Raw genomic sequence first — 15210 nt, 5'->3', positions numbered from 1 at the left:
AATGAGCAATATAATTTTAAATGGAGGATGTCTACCTGGAGAAGCTAATTTCCTGAGTTTCTGTCCTATGCTAGGACAATGCAGGTAAAGTGAGCTGAAGAGTGCAGACCGGTGGCAGAAACGGAGCTGACAGAGGAACAAGGTTTATTCAAACAAAGGAAAAAGCAAGTATTACAATGTCGTTGTCTTTCAGAAGTTGTTACTGAGTGTCTTAATAGATTGCCTGGTTTACTCTTTACAAGGAAAGAAGTTACTTCAAATATTTTGCACTACAAGTGGAAATGTAAAGAGTGCTTTTCTTTACAAAATACAGTGCTCCGGGGCAGCAAGAAAGGTGACTTGCCACGCTTCCTACCAACGCAGCCACGGAATTCCATGAATTCCCATTCCAATTGAGCAAAACCCAAATCCTTTTCCGTTAATTCATGCTTCATGTGTTACATTCCGTGTAAACTTAAATCTAACTTTATCTTTGCTGACAGCAGGCTACAGCTAGAGGGCAAACTCTGCACGTGACATTAAAGTGAGATAGATCTAGGGTATAAAAAGTCTGTGTATTGAACCAGTTTTGCTAAAGAACTTGGCCGTGTCTCTGCGTGTTTTTCCGCTATACGCATACATGGACTGCTGCTCAGAACTCAACCCGCTTACTACAGACGAGACCCAAGAAATGAGACTGAATGCTAGGCCTGATCTGTATCGTCTTGATAGCTTTTTTGCTTACTAAAGCATTAATCTATTAGGTGGTGTTATAGTTGGCAAGCGTTTTTAAAGAGGCAGTGGAAATGAAGGAAGAGGATTGCAGTGTTTACGTGCAAGGAGAAGTAGCCTGAAACCTCGGGCTGAAACAAGGCGAGCTGGAGAATCACCGTGGACACCCCGAGTCAGAGCAGCCATCATTTAATGAGACCTTTATTGATGAACGACAAAATGTGATGGGTCAGGTTACGTCATCCAGTAGCACTTTTTGTGGTACAACTGTCTACTGCTCCTTTGGGTTCTCTCAAATTTCCTCAGTACCTAACCTTAGCAAGTTTGAGCGACAGGCCAGAGATGGACCGCGTCGCTTGTTAGCAGTCCGCAGCGGTTTAGTCGCTCCGCTTGGCTTTCGTCTGCGTCCGTGTCCTGCTCTGTGCTGCCGCGTGCCTCCACCGAGCGGGGAGGTGAGGGTGGGTCTTTGCAGAGCTCCTCGGCCTCTGCTAAGTTAACGTTTCACGAAGAGGCCCCTGGTATTTTGTTTCTCTTTGTTGGGAATCGGTGTGTCTACTAAATATCATATGTTGTTCGGCTGTACACGGCTAAGCGTGCGAATGAGAGCAGTAACGGTCGCCTCTTCAATTATGGCTTTAGAAGTTTGATATAAATTAACTTTTTCAGCAATGAAGAAATGCTTCAGGAACGGCGCAGCTGAGCAAAGTTGATGAAAGAAAAAAAACCGTTTAGATTTTCACCTGCAAATGCAGATACGGGATGTAACAGAAAACAGCAAAGTAGGGCACTGGGAAGAACAATCCATTAATGCCACCCTTTGACTTGTTTTCTTTTTAGCCCCTATATTTACATTTAAAACTTCAGAAGAAAACCCAGGGCTTTAAATGCCAGCACTTTGGCAATGGCTTTGCAGACCCTTTCCCAGCTACGCGTGCGGACTGCGGCTCCCGCGCGCAGCGCTGCGGCCCCGTGTGCGGTGTGGGAGTTGCCAGATCCATCACGCTGCTCTGCAAAATCTGTAGGGGCTCCAATAATCAGGCTACTCGGAGGCGTTAAAACAGAAGTGCGTGTGTTGAAATATGGCTTTTTAAATTATTGAACGCCTCCAATATGAGATGTTGCCGCTGCCAAGCTGAATGTGAAGTCGGCTGGATTTTCTGGTTCCTCCAGGAATTTGTAAAGGCTGGCATGCGAAAGGAGGGGACCTCGCTCCCGAGGTTCTTGCTGAGTGCACACAAAAGGCCTGGAAAGGTTTTTTCCCAAGGTAACAAACATTAAAACAAGAATAAAAAAAAATTATCCTGTTAGTTTTGCCATTAGATTCTCATTCCTCACGTACTGTATCGCCGAAGATGAGATGCTGAAGATGAATACGCACGATTTTTCCAGTGCTCTGGTGTGAAAAGGAGCTGTAACACAGACACTGAGTAAGGCAGGCAGAGAGGGTCGGGAAGGAACTTGAAATGCTGCGAGAGTTTTTCTCTTGCTGTGAAGAATTCTTTCAGCTCGGTTTCATGGTTGCTGGGCATGCTGCTTCTAACCCTGGAAGTGTGGAAATACACCCAAAGTTGTCTGAAATGTCAGTAGGTTTTAAATTCAAATTAACTATATCCCTCAGTGGTGAAAAGGGGATTTGTACAGGTTTAGTGTTACCTTTTGGTAGTATCTGCTTAGCAACACTAGGTGCTCAAACAATACAAAAGGACCTTTGTATTACAGATTACCACTTTTTTAGAACTGTAGGAAAATTTGCAATTCAACATCTGACACAGCCAAACAACTTTTGGTATGTATTTTAAAAGTAAAAGCAAAGCGGCCACACTTCCAGCTTACGAGGTTCTTTATTGTTTTCTTCTTTTTTTTTTTAAACTCAGATTTTTGAAACTAAGCCAAACTATGTTACTAAACGCATCGGCGCTTGGAGAAACGTCTTTTTGTACTGCAGTTCATCAACCAGGAGACCCGTAGGCTCCCCGTCTGACGGAGGTGCCCGCATTAGGAGCCCGGGCCGCAGGGAGAGGCGGGCGCCTGGCGTTGGCGAGCTGAGCGGTGTGCCCGGGCAGTGTGGTCACATCACAACGACCCTTCTTCACCTTTCTGCTCGCCCTGGTGTGACACTTCCCGCCCATTAAACGCTGTTTCTTAATCCTGGCAGCAGAATTTGGTTAACCCGCAGCGCCGTGGGGTGGGTCAGCCTGCCTGCTGTGCCAGCAGCCGCGCAGCGGTGCTGAGCACGGGGCTGGGTACTTCAGCGAAACACGAGTTTCGATTGAAACGGATTTTTTCTGTGTGATACTACGGGCGACACAGTATTAAAACATTTTGGACTGATGGCTGGAGGAGTGATACAAGCAGGGTTTTATTCCACTTCAAGCATCTTCAACAGAGTTGTTCCCTAAGTTGCAGTTACCAGACATTTTAACCTGATTTCCTTAGACCGTGGTTATTCATTGCTGCCTTTTATTGTCCTGGAAATTAAGTAAACCCATAAACGAAATGCCGCTACCTGTGATAAAGCCTTTGGCCCGCCTTACATGGAAATAAAGCCCAGGCCAAGCGGGTTTGCAGTGGTGCCCCAAGAGCCCGCGGGGCAGTTTGTGTGCGCAGCGGGTTGCAGCCAAAGTCCAGCCCTGGGTCGTGCCGCGCCAGCTCGCAGCTGGGTCACAGAACCCCAGACTGGTCAGGGTGGGCAGGGACCTCTGGGGATCATCTCGTCCAACCCCCTGCCAGAGCAGGGTCACCCAGAGCAGGTCGCACAGGATGGCGTCCAGGCAGGTTTGGAATCTCTCCAGAGAAGGAGACTCCACAACCTCTCTGGGCAGCCTGTCCCAGCGCTCGGTCACCCGCAGAGGGAAGAAGTTTTTCCTCATATTGAGATGGAACTTCCTGTGCTCCACTTTGTGCCCGTTGCCCCTTGTCCTGTCACTGGGCACCACTGAAAAGAGGCTGGCCCCATCCTCTTGACACTCCCCCTTTAGATATTTATAAAAGCGTTGATCAGATCCCCTCTCAGTCTTCTCCAGACTAACCAGCCCCAGCTCTCTCAGCCTTTCCTCGTACCAGAGATGCTCCAGGCCCCTCACCATCCTCGCAGCCCGTAGGTCATCGTGAAGGAAACGGCCGTATTTGCCGACGACTTCGCTGGCACCAGCAGCTCCGAGTGCTGGGTAGGATTGATAACACTTCTGCCTAACCAATCTCACACAGACTTTCCCGTGTAAAATTACCCTTTTCGTGCATATGGATCGAACCAGCGGGGGTCACTCGCTTCCTGCTCCCTCTGTGCTTTCAGCTGGTGATGTGAGCGCAGCAGCTCCAGAAACTGGTTTGTTGTGTACACGATTCAACACCGAGGGCGATTCCGGGATGCTCAAAGCAGGAGCGCGACCAGGAGCAGGCTGCGTGAGAAAAATGCATCTTTCTGCTATGAACAGCAGGGGTCAGATCTGACCGCGCAGATCGTGAGTGACGGAAAACTTGCTGAATTCCTGCTGAAGCCCGGAGAACTTTCCTGACGGATCCCGGCTCCGGGGGTTCCGCTCGTCCTGTGGAAGCTGTGCGGTCTGCTTTCTCTATGCACGGAGGTCTGTGTTTTGGCCAGGTTGTTTTTAGGATTACAGAAATTCGCTTAGCAGAGAACAGAATTGAATTTTGAACAAGAGAAGGAATAAGTACCTTGTTATGTGATACATTTAAATACGCCTCATTTTTCTCTTCCATGTTCCCACATTAATAAATGGGGAGAATAACGTGTTCGCTCACAGAAAACAATTCTTGAATTCCTCCTGTAAAAGTTTTTTCCTCTTTAAAAAATCCAAACCAAAGCAAACATATCTAGGTACTTACAATGATGTCAGTGATACGCGCACACACGATAACCAAGGTTGGGTGGACGGTGGCAGAAGCGCTGCAGGACACAAACGCCGCGCGACTTGGCGTGTTCCTGCGGGTCGGTGCCACGCGTGCACGTCTGACACGAGATGGCACCACAGGACCGCGTACGGACTGAGGCACTTGCTGTTGCACTCCCGGGCTACTGTAGTTTACGTTCATATCTAACAAATACTGAAACTAATGAGAGCTTTGCCACACGTTCTCATATTTTTACAGCAACAATCTTTAAATTCTGCTCTCATTTTTAGTGTATTTCTCTGTTCTATCATCATCTTGTTAGAAGCAGTTTTCATATTCCTTGAGTGTTACAGAGAATATTCCTTTATTTAACCCTAAAGATTTTAGTTTTCAAATCGTTCTTGTTGGAATGGGAGGAAAAAGACCTCAGGGCAGCTACACTTACTTAATAAAACTTAACGTATTTTTCCTAAAATGATGGGATTGTCTTGGATTTTGAATCCTAGTTTTGAGTGATTACGATAAAGGCACGGCGAGGTGAGTAACGGTTGCTCGTGGTTGCCATTGCTTACCTTGACTTTCCCAAAAGTAAATACTCTTTTATTTGCGCGTAGGTGTCACATCGACGCGAGCATGCCATGCCACTTCTGCTCCGTCTTCACCTTAATCGATAATGTCACGGGGCAAGTTCTGGAAATGGATTTGTTCTGTAGCGTTCTCCTCCTGTTAGTCGATTGACTTTCTTTGCAGCAGCGTGGTTACAGAAGCATCGTCACAGGCAGTACTATTAAAATATAATTGGCAGTTTTATTGTAAGCAGTTTGGAGGTAAGCTCCTGCGCTGAGAAAAATGAAGTGCCTATAAAATATTTCAAATCTACTGCAATAATTTTTCTCGGTGCAAAACCTTGGGAATTTATTAACTTGAAGTATAGGTAAGGTGGTTTGTCTGGGAAATAATTCGCCTTCAGAGAACAGTTTTGAGTTTTTAAAGGCGTTCAACCTGGCAGAACACAACCAAAATTTTTCTGTAGCTCGACCCGGGGAGCGCTGAGGAAGGTCCTACCCTAACCCTGCACCAGGTGCTAAGGACCAGGGGCCCGGGGACGCGAGCAGCTGAATGCTGAGGTAGGGCTTCGACGCGACTCTTCCACGAGCAACGCCGCGAGGCTGCCGAGTCCGTCTGCCGGCGCTTCCCACGGCGGCTGTATCCTGTAAGGGACTGAACGCCCCCGGCACGACGGGACGGCGCAGCCCGTGCTCAGGACGCCGGCAGCAGCCTGCAAGGGCAGGGTGCCGGCTGCGTTTCACCGGGGCGGAGGAGGACACGGAGGCAGCCCTTCCGTAACCCAAATACAAGGTGTCGGCTCTCCCGCCCTCTCTCCTGGAACCGCTGCTTTCGTACCAAACGGCCCCGCTGTCCCACCTCCCTTCGCTCCCCAGATTTGGCTCGCGTAATTAGAAAGCACGCCTGGCCCCCTTTCCCCAGGCCCTGGCGATCCGTTGCGTTGCAGACACGGGTCGGGCTTGCAGGGCGCTGCCGCTGCGCGTCCACAGCCAGCCCACGCGAAAATACATCAGGTACGCTTTCTCAGTAACACGTCTGAGACTGACACTTTCCCACAAAATCGACTTTATATTTCAGTTCGATGGAAAAAATATCGCCGAAACGTCTGCAGTGGTCTCTGCCCCCCCGTTGGGGCAGTCCCCATGGGCCGTGCTGCGGTTGGTGGCGGGTTTGGGTTGGCAGTCCCACGCCAGGATGATGGCAGTCCCACACCGGGATGATGGCAGTCCCACGCCAGGATGATGGCAGTCCCACACCAGGATGATGGCAGTCCCACACCGGGATGATGGCAGTCCCACGCCAGGATGATGGCAGTCCCACACCGGGATGATGGCAGTCCCACACCGGGATGATGGCGGTCCCACACCGGGATGATGGCAGTCCCACGCCAGGATGATGGCAGTCCCACACCGGGATGATGGCGGTCCCACACCGGGATGATGGCAGTCCCACGCCAGGATGATGGCGGTCCCACACCGGGATGATGGCAGTCCCACGCCAGGATGATGGCGGTCCCACACCGGGATGATGGCAGTCCCACACCGGGATGATGGCGGTCCCACACCGGGATGATGGCAGTCCCACACCGGGATGATGGCAGTCCCACGCCGGGATGATGGCAGTCCCACGCCGGGATGATGGCAGTCCCACACCGGGATGATGGCAGTCCCACGCCGGGATGATGGCAGTCCCACACCGGGATGATGGCAGTCCCACGCCGGGATGATGGCAGTCCCACACCGGGATGATGGCGGTCCCACACCGGGATGATGGCAGTCCCACGCCGGGATGATGGCAGTCCCGTGAACTTCACCGCCACCAGCTACTTTTTAACCTCTCTGATAACTGAGGATGCAGCTCTGCGCCACTGAACCGCGTTTCGTCACGAGCTACAGCAACACGTGCCGTGAGGAGAGCTGTCTCCTGGGGGCTCCTGAGCCTGTGATACTGAACTGGGGGGTGACAGTCACCTTCCTGCTCCTCAGTAATGTGAGGCCAAGCAAATACCTCTGCCAGCTATAACTAAAGGTAAATGCATATCTACCTGGAAAAAAATAAGATGGGGCAGAATTTGCAAAGATAGAATGTGTTGCCGATGACAATTACTGTTAGTACAGGATTCTAGGTTTGAAAAAATTTATATAAATTTCCCAACTTTTTCCCCATATTTTTGGTCCTAAACTTTGTGTGCTGTCATGCCTGCCACCACCTTCGTATCTTTAGGACCTTTTATAAAACCACTCCGTGCTTCTACTAGGGATAAAATTCACGTATTCTCCATAACGATTACTGAACTAATTACACACCACCGAAGGAAACTCGGTTCTCTACGAGCAGATCCGCAGGGCAGACACCGCTGCCGGCACGTCTCGCTTCCCAGCCACGCCAGATCCTCGCTGTGAACACCTCCGCCAACCCCCCAGCTGCTGTCCAAGCCGTGCCGGGCGCTGGGAGCCAAGCAGCGGCGATGCCGCGGCCTCTGGCTGCCTGCTGAACCCCTGACCTGCACGGGTACGGGTTGCCTTTAGCTGGAACGGACGCGTAAAAGTCCGGGAGAACAAACCACGCAGGCCAAAGTCGAGAGTTTCGGGAAGGCTGTTGGTGCAGCGAGTTTTACGAGACCTCAGGAGCTCAGGGCGTAATGGATGGCACGTGACCGACTCCTCACAGCAGGGTGGGCGCTGCGTGGGTCTGCGTGCTTTCTTCCAAAGTCATCAAGTAGTATTGTTACGTTTTTCACCTTATAGTAGGAGTTTATGTAAAGCTTCAGCATTAATCTGAATTTAAATAATTTAAACAGATTTGTTTTATCTGTCCAGGTTTTTCTCCCCCAGTTCTTGGGGAAATAAGACTCTTGTAAGTAAATACAAAATAAATATTGCATTTCATCTGTGACTGTTGCAACTTAATTGAAGGCAATAAAAGCACAGGAGTACAAGATGCAGCATTCAGTTACAGGACTCTGACTTCAGCCCTGTAGCTGTAGCAGAACTCACGAGCACGCTCCTCGTGCAACTCCCATTAGCGTCCACAGCGTCGTTACCATTGTACGAAAAAACCAGAGGTGACCAAGCCGAGCCTTCTCGCAGCTTTGACGTTTGAGTTACTGGACCCCCTACAGAAGTGGAGCACGTCCGTGCTGTGTGACAAGCAGGAGAACATACAGAAAGTGTCTTCCTACAAGCGCGTCCCCGAAGCGGTGCTCGCCGCGGGTCGCTGCTGCCCAGACTCCCCGGCCCTGCGGGTGGGCGAGCGGGGCTCAGCAGCCGAACCCCGGCATTTCCCCAGCAGGCGCTGGGCACCGGCCGTCACTTCACGCAGCCGCAGCCTTTACGGCATCTGCAACGTCGATACAAAACCCGTCTGTAGTTGCTATCGTTTCCATGCAATGTGTGAGCATTCTGTTTTGCTGCGGATACCAAAAATGCACCGTCCGCTACGGGTGACGTCAGTCACTACACCATGAAAGAGGGAGCTGAGAAACTGGACCGCGCACCTGAGCTAGGGGAAGAAAGGGCGCTGAGCGTGAAAGACGAAGCCACGAGGTGAGTGCTAAAAGGTAAGGTTATAAACTGTTCTGCGTGACGCTGCTGATGACTTCCCCTTGACTTTGTTAGTATGAAAGCATTCATTTCTTGTTTGCTGTCCTGTGAAGTAAAAAATCTCACACCCTCACCAACAACCACTGTGATTAAAAGAGAAATAAAGTCAAGTCGGTTCCAGGCTTACTTTAAAAAGAAATAAAAAATTTAAAAGATAATCACTAGCGCTTCGAGACTGGCACCTGAGCTATATGCATCTGCTCCTTCGTGTACGACACAATGCCAAGACAGGCATGCTGTTAAAGCAATTCTTATTTTATTATAGTAATAATTTATTTTAATAATAAACCAACTGTTTTATGCTATCTTTATATCATCTTAATACAGAGCGTGAGCCAGAGGGCTGACTAGACATTGAGAATCTCTGGTCCTTTTTGCAAAATGGACTAAAACATGGGAAGCGACGGACGGCCTCGCCTTGACGGGCACGTACCGGTCTCGGTTGTTCGTGTCTGTCAGCTGGGCTGGAACACACGTCAAATCCTTCTTCTTTATGAGGGTCTACAAACAAAAAAAGAAGAGAGGGGAGGAGTGTGGACATGTCCCAAATTTTCAAGAGCCTGTAAAATGTTTGGTGCTATTTTTAGCAAGAATTCGAATTACGTTTCAGGGGGTTTTTCTATTTGGTTTTAACGTATATGGCGAAAGCCTGAAATGTTGTGCTTGTGTTTCTGATTACAAGATGTATTGGTTTGCTCCATCTTGCACTTCTAAAAGTTAGTCTATCTTTCTATGAGGCTGTAAGTTGACCAACTGTACGAGCATGTTCTAGTTGGTAATCTCAGGACATGATGACTAAACAGATGTCTGTACATCAAGGAAAATTTTAATCAGCTTCAAGGAAAAAGACACTATATTATACTAGCTCATACTATGGAAGGGAGGTGGTTACAGATACCACGGCTATGGTCTGATGAGCACAAAAAGGAAAGTACAGTAAATACGTTTATTTAGCAGTCATCGATACTTCAGCCCCGTTCTGTATTGGCTTTCATACCTGCATGAATATCCCTAGTGCACTGGGAAGGGCTGTTCTGTAGCACTCTTTTTTCTATTTCTGCCGCCCAACATGGTTTTAAATTTGCAGGCAAGGCAGTCAAAAAGTCGTTTGCACGTGCTGTGGACGGCTCGGCCACTTGCAGGGGGTACAGCTCAGTTGCTCCTTCAAGTTCTTGTTTTGGCTGCGTACCTTCTGCAGCGTGGCGTCTAGTTTCACCTGCTGCTTGTGCCCGTCGGTGTTCGCTCCCTTGAATTACAGGACCTCGTTCAGCTTCCACACCGTCCCTCTCTCCTCTTCTCCTTTTTCATTCCACCGCCGTATTCACTGAAAGTCTTCCAGCTTCGACAGCAACCGAGCAAAGGACTCACCAGAACGGGGCTGCTGCACCACCAGTCGGACCTGTCCCCAGAGCACCAGGGGCTGATTTGCATAACTAACCAACCAACTAACAAGAGCCCTGCAAGCGTAAGAGCCAATGTAAGACAGAGCGGTGCAGAACCACCACGTGGTGTGTACACCACGAAGGGCACATCAACACAGGCAAAGCCACGGCATTTGCTCGTTTTGCTCCCTGTGTCTGTATGTATATTTTTGGCAGAAATGTGTTAAAATACTTGAAACTGGAAACGGAAGGGTCACTTTATATAAAGCAACTGAAGTAATAATTTTGCCATGTTTCCTTAGATCCCTCAGAGAAAAGAAACTGGAACGGCGCGTCAAACAGCACACACAAGTGATGGAAGCAAGAGGAGAAAAATTAAAAGGACCATCCCGGGTGGAAATGAAGAGAGCAAACCCAGACACTCAGACAGCGAGTCTCTTCTCTTTTTCTGGAAGCACAGCAAGCGCAGTGCTCCCTGCTGATGAACAGCGCTTCAAAAGCAAAGCCAAAATTCTAAGACAGAAGACAAAACCCAAGAAAAGCATAAAAGATGGACAGAGATGATGACAAAACTCCAGGTCCTGGGGAGTCCCAGCAGTCGCTGGACAGAACTACTGGAAATGCGCACGTGGCTGTAGCCATGTGAACCGATCACGTAAAGGCCACGGATTTCACGGCCTCTTTCTCCAGTGTTTGCAGCACTTTACAGTACGTGTACTGTTGGACAAAAGAAATCCTGATTTCGTTCAGAGCATCTCTTGGCCTCAAAACCGAAGTGCTCTACTGCGCTGCAGGCACAGCCTCCCTACCACGGAGAACAGGGCGAGTCATACGTAGTGCACAGCATCTGTCCCTCTGCCAGGAAATCGTGACGCTGTTCTAAGACTACCCGCGTCCCTCACGGTCCGTAACGTCACGCACGGCACCCGGGAAGGGTGTCTGTGCTCTCACGGGGCGGCAGCGGCTGCAGTTTGGGTTGGGCTTGGTGCCTTTACTGTTTCCCTTAGCAGTCTGCGCTCTGGTTTCCCAAACACACATTTGAGAGTCTTGACGCTACGCAGGAGACCCCGTTCCCTAACCAGTATCCCCAGGTGCTCGGCGGCGATGTCTGCTGGTCGGCTGCAACCTCACGTCTGTCCACACAAACTGCTGCGCGCTCACGGGTACGAGCTCTGCAGAGCAGGGGACCGCTCTGTCTGTAACGGCCTGCCGGTATTTTAAACGTGGCAATTGCCACCCAAAAAGGAACGCATCACGATGGCGACTGGGGACTCTGGGATCTGAGGACTTGAGTTCGTTCACCAGACCGCAGGGACTTCCAGCGTCACTGCTGCCATGGCCTGGGCTGGCACAAAGGAGCGCGTTCTGCAGGGCGCACGCTTCAAACAGCGCGAAGGTCTGCTTCGATCAGCTTAATCGTCTTCATTTTTTTAAAGTTGTTTTGCAAAAGATACGTGGAGTGGGCTGTCAGGAGCCAAAGCCTGCCCAGACCTGCCCATGGACTTCACCGCGAGCTTTTCTGTAGGAGGGGTATAAACTCGGCACGATGAGCTGACCTTACTTCGGAACCCCCAAGGTGGTTGTATCTTGAATATGACTGTAGTATGCAGAACGTACTGAATAGCAAAGGAAATAACGTTCTCAAATCTCTGGTTGTATTTCTAAAAAGCAGAATATTTTCATGAAGGCTTGTAAGGGCTTTACTGAATTTCCATCAACTTTCCAGTTTATTACAATTCTGTGAAATATCTAAGTGAATGAACGTGAATCTTAACCTGGTAAAAAGTCTCTTTACATACCAATATTGACTTGAGACCATTCACAAATATATTTATTAGTAATAAGTTCAGTAGTACATGTAGTTACTGTTCAGTACTTTCAAAATCTGTTGAGCTTTAATGCTTCCAGCCCTTTTATAATCGATAGCTTCTTTATTCCTACAAGCTGACCTACGCCCGTACTTGTACTAATGAGATGAAAGAACCCTGTTTTCATTTCAGCTATTTTAAAGCGTGCACATATTTAAACGTTAGCATGCGTGCGGGACTGGAGATGGAAATCCCAGCACGTGCTTCTGCCTGCACAGCGAAGGCGGACGGACCGGGCAATTTAAGCGTGTGCTCTCGCTGCTGTGTGTCTACACGTATGTGTACGCAAGCGGAGGCTGCGGGAGCAGGAAAAATCTGCCCCATTAGACATCTGCACTACGTTCTGTTCTTAGTTATATACGTCTATATATCCATTTTGTATTTTCGTGGTTTGTTTTAAACCCAAGGCTGAAGATCCACAGACGAAGCTATACCGAAAGGACTCCCCCGCTCCAGGAGTATCGTCTCTCGGCCTGCCCGAGGCAGGTTCCGCCCGGCTCACCCAGCGTGCAAACCCACAGAATGCAAACCCAGCAGATCTTTTCCAGCAGCAAATTCGGATTGCCCGGAATTGTTAAAGCGTGAAATGTTTACTGCATAAGAATTACAAAAGCCTCCCCTCCTGCCTTAGTCTTCCCTACTGCGTTTGACAATGTTAAACCTATAATGATAATCAATCTGCTTTAACTGGCTGTAAAATTGGCCTCTCTTAGAAGATTTGTGGTACAGTGTTGGAAAGCGTTTCCTTCGGCCTCTCTGCACGGTCTCCCAAGCACGCTTCTGCAGGCTCACGAAAATGCTATGAAAATAAAATTCAAAAATTGTCCCTAAGGTTTGGAGCAGCCATTTGTAGTTTTACTAATATGAGGAACTGTGTACTACTAGTTAACTAATTTCACGAATCACACATCCGTGGCCTTGCCCTGTATGTCCTAGTCATGGCGCTCTGGGGTTTCATCACAAACGCTGTGTTTAATGTCAAATCTTAACGTTAGATTTAAAGCCACTCTTCAAATGTAGAATGCACTTCTTTGCATTTCACTGTCGTGCAGGCTGCGTCCTTCTCCCGGACGAGAGGAAGCAGGCAGGAGCCCTTCTCAGGGCGTCCGTACCTTGGGTTGGAGCCCTCCTGATGTCTGGGAGCAGCAGAGCTGCCCCTTCCCCACCTTGGTGAGCCCCCTCCGATGCCGGCTGCAGCGAGAGCGCGGCCTCGGGCGGCACGGGCAAAACAAGACGCGACAGCAACGGAGCCCGAACCCCGGCAGGGTGGCTCCTGTGAGGTGCCTGGAACTACCCGAGCCTTCTGTGTTCTGTGTCCCCCCCGCCATCATTTGTCCTCCTGGGGCGGCGGGGGTACCTCAGGCGGCTCTTGCCTCCCCTAAGCCTGCGTGCCCTAAAACGCTGGAAATTTTAGTCACGGGAACAAACAGCAACGCCACCGAACCTCTCTGTGGGGACCAAAGTGGCAGCGTTGGGCAGGGAAGATGAATATGCGAACGGGGGGAACTTGTCACAAGGAAAAACGTGGAGCAAGCCCACCCGATCCTGCGGTGCAGAGGTGCTCGGATGGTGAAGATGCGTGGGGCTGGCGGGGCCGGCCGGCGCTGCCGTCAGACCTGTCCAGGGCTTCCCATGCCCCCTCGCCGGCTCCGCCACCCCGAATTACACGTCTTTGTCCTCCTCTTCTCATTCGGCTGTTAACGAGGTTCGCTCAGCCAGTTCTGCGGCTGCAGGCGGAACGCTCAGCGCAACTCCGTTGGGTTTGGTGCGCTGCTTCTGAAGGGGTATTATTTACAGTGGTGTTAATTTGATCAACTGTTGCCACGGTTTCCGTTGAGTGCCCGTAACACGTGTGTTCCTGCAGCCGGCCCCTGTTTCCAGGCTGGTGACTGCATGTGGACCCCTTCGGTATATTCCAAAATTCTTTACAGCTGGCCCAGGTGACGGTCGCAGTCACGGGATTTAACGAGCGCGTGGGACGGTAGAAACTGCCTTAATAATTTCTGAACAGGTTCGGAGGTAGACTGTCTGTAAAAGTGTACCACCGTGTTTTGGATGATGCTTCAAAAAATCCTTTGCCTTCTGAAAATTAGTACAGATTTCTCTGTCCTTGATGACATCAGAATTCTCCCTTCGCTTGCATGTTGCTCTCGATGTGTTTTCAAGGTTTTGCAGAAAGTCAAGGCTGCCTCAGAACTGCAGCTCGTCCTGTCCTCTAGATACTGCGATGGCAACATTAAAAACTTTCCATAATAAGTAATACCAAATACCAAGTCAGTTGAGGCTTATTATTATTGAGTTCTTATTCTTCTGTTTAGATTAACAGAGAAAATAACACGAGTAAACATTTATTAGCCCTTTTTGGCAGGTCTCTGCTCGAAACCTACAGTAAACTTAAACAATTTGTGTACAACCAGAATTCAGCTTTAGTCGGCGGCAGAGACACCGCACTAATCTAGCGTACTTCAGTCTGCTAGTCCGTGGACGACGCTTACCAAAATGTTGAATTTCAGAGACCTGGAAATGAGGGTGGCAATGGCACCCAAGGCAGAGCTGAGCGGGCGCGGGTCCGCAGGGGTGAGGGTGAGCGTTTAGACCGTGTCTCGTTCCTGGTTCTGGCTCACCTTGTCTGCAGTTCCCAGCACGAGCATTCCGATAGGGACAGCGATCCTGTCTGTCTGCGTGGAAACCCTGACGGAAATAGTACCAGTTACAGAACTGCATTGTTCAAGTAATTAGCAAATGCCAGGTTAAAAAAAGGATTTTCTCTACTTTTTTTCCTGAAAGTCACATTTAAGAAGGACTTGACTTTGTTTTTTCACACTTTTGACCTTCCTGTCTCTCCAGCCCTAAGCGGCAATCATCCGTTCAGGCTGACCTGGGGGGTCCGGGGCGCCTGTTGCATTCCCAGGTTCGTGGCCATTCCCAAAGCATCCTTCTTGCTTCCTGCGTGACGTGTCGCCAAATACGCTGTCAGATGCATCAGAGAGGTTTGTCTCGCAGATGTCTGGATCAACAAGTGACTAATGAGAGGCAGCGACTGAACAGAGTATTTAATTTTGTACAAACGAGCTGACGGATTTCCGTGCTGGTTTTGTTGGCACTTGCCCATGGAACGTTGGGAACGGACACTTCAACAGGAGGGCTGAAAGTAGTTCGTACTCGTTCGTTCCATTGTCGGGGATGCCAGGCCCCTGAGAGGAGAGGAAAAGAGGGGGGGTCACCAAA

The sequence above is a fragment of the Grus americana genome, chromosome 7 (assembly GCF_028858705.1).
Source record: "Grus americana isolate bGruAme1 chromosome 7, bGruAme1.mat, whole genome shotgun sequence".
Taxonomy (NCBI): domain Eukaryota; kingdom Metazoa; phylum Chordata; class Aves; order Gruiformes; family Gruidae; genus Grus; species Grus americana.
This window is presented reverse-complemented; position numbering follows the sequence as displayed.